We start from the raw sequence: 2,463 nt of genomic DNA, 5'->3' as shown, positions 1-2,463 counted from the left end.
GAGTTCTATAACAGACATTGTACGTCTTCTTCTGAATGCGCATGGACTGCATTATCATTGGCATATTGGAGTTCTATAACAGACATTGTAGGTCTTCTGAATGCGCATAGATTGGGTTATCATCGGCATATTGGCATTCTATAAGAGACGTTGTAGGTCTTGTTCTGAAAGAGCACAGACTGTGTTATCATTGGCATATTGGAGTTCTGTAACAGACATTATAGGTCTTCTTCTGAATTCACACAGACTGCATTATCATCAGCATATTGGAGTTGTATGACAGACATTGTAGGTCTTCTAAATGCGCATAGATTGGGTTATCATCAGCATATTGGCATTCTATAAGAGACGTTGTCGGTCTTCTTCTGAATGCACACGGACTGCATTACCATCGGCATATTGGAGTTCTATAATAGACATTGGAGATCTTCTTGTGAAAGAGCGTAGACTGTGTTATCATTGGCATATTGGAGTTCTATAATAGACATTGTAAGTCTTGATGTGGAAGAGCATACACTGCGTTATCATCGGCATAGACGTTGTAGGTCTTCTTCTGAATGCACAGACATTGTAGATCTTCTGAATGTGCACAGACTGTGTTATCATCAGCAATATTGGGACTCTATGACAGATGTAAGTCTCCTTCTGAATGTGCATGGACTACGTTATCATCAGCATACTTACAATATAGTAAGCAATCTGAATTATATACATAACAATGCTTTTTCCAACAGCATTGACAATGACCTTTGCTGCCAGGGGGGCTCTTGTGAGGAAGGGGGCCTTGGGTGTGACCCTGGGCGGCTGGAGGGTCATCCGGCTGGCCTCCGGGAACCAAACGTGACTCAGCCGTGTCCCTGCCATGCCATGCAATGCGATGCCATGCGCAGGAGGTGAGCCAGCGGCTACATATAGCTCCGACCCGGCTCCTGGGGTGAGGGCCTGGCCGGACTGTGTGGTGCCTCCGGCCCCCCTCGCTTGCTGCCTACGAGTCATAGGGTGACTGTGCTCGCCCATGCCGCCCTCCCCAGGACCCACCGGGCACATTCCCGGCAGCACACAGCCTGGCTTGGCATCGAGCCTGGAAATGGGTGAGTGGAGGTATGCAGCCTTACATGGGCGGAGGCTTCGGGGAGAGAGAGGCTCTTGTTGTTGTTGCACTATGTAACATGGTTTTTGTTCCTGGGTTATCAATGTCATTGGGCTCGCTGGATGCAGGTGAACTACAACTCTCAAACTCAAGGTCAGTGCCCACCAAACCCTTCCTGTATTTTCCGTCGCTCGTGGGAGTCTGTGTGCCAAGTTTGGTACAATTCCATCATTGGAGGAGTTCAGAATGTTCTTTGATAGTAGGTGAACTATAAATCCCAACAACTACAACTCCCAAATGGCAAAGTCTGTTTTCCCCAAAAACTCTACCAGAGTTCACATTTGGGCCTATTCAGTATTCGTGCCAAGTTCGGTCCAGATCCATCATTGTTTGAGTCCACCATACTCTCTAGATGTAGGTTAACTACAAATCCCAATCTCAAGGTCAATACCCACAAAACTCAAGGTCAATGCCCACCATACCCTTCCAGTATTTTCTCTTTGTCGTGTAAGTTCTGTGTGCCGAGTTCAGTTCAATTCCATTGTTGGTGGAGTTCAGAATGCTCTCTGATTGCAGGTGAACTATAAATCCCAACAACTACAACTCCCAAATTGCAAAGTCTGTTTTCCCCAAACTCCACCAGTGTTCACATTTGGGCATATTGAGTATTCATGCCAAGTTTGGTCCAGATCCATCATCGTTTGAGTCCACAGTGCTCTCTGGATGGAGGTGAACTACAACTCCCAAACTCAAGGTCAATGCCCACCAAACCCTTCCTGTGTTTTCTGTCAGTTGTGGGAGTTCTGTGTACCAAGTATGGTTCAATTCCATCGTTGGAGGAGATCAGACTGCTCTTTATTTGCAGGTGAACTATAAATCCCAGCAACTGCAACTCCCAAATGTCAAGGTCTATTTCCCCAAACTCCAGCAGTGTTTATTTATTTATTTATTTCAAGTACCAAGCATGGTTCAATTCCATCGTTGGAGAAGATTGGACTGCTCTTTGTTTGCAGGTGAACTATAAATCCCAGCAACTACAACTCCCAAATGTCAAGGTCTATCTCCCCCAAACTCCAGCAGTGTTCACATTTGGGAATATTGAGTATTCATGCCAACTTTGGTCCATATCCATCATTGTTTGAGTCCACAGTGCTCTCTGGATGGAGGTGAACTACAACTCCCAAACTCAAGGTCAATACCCACCAAACTCAAGGTCAATGCCCACCAAACCTTTCCCGTATTTTCTGTCGGTCGTGGAAGTTCTGTGTGCCAAGTTCAGTTCAATTCCATTGTTGGTGGCGTTCAGAATGCTCTTTGTTTGCAGGTGAACTATAAATCCCAGCAATTACAACTCCCAAATGTCAAGGTCTATT

This window comes from Anolis sagrei, chromosome 13 (assembly GCF_037176765.1).
Source record: "Anolis sagrei isolate rAnoSag1 chromosome 13, rAnoSag1.mat, whole genome shotgun sequence".
NCBI classification, from domain to species: domain Eukaryota; kingdom Metazoa; phylum Chordata; class Lepidosauria; order Squamata; family Dactyloidae; genus Anolis; species Anolis sagrei.
The sequence above is the reverse complement of the archived record's forward strand: the minus strand, read 5'-3'. Positions refer to the sequence as shown.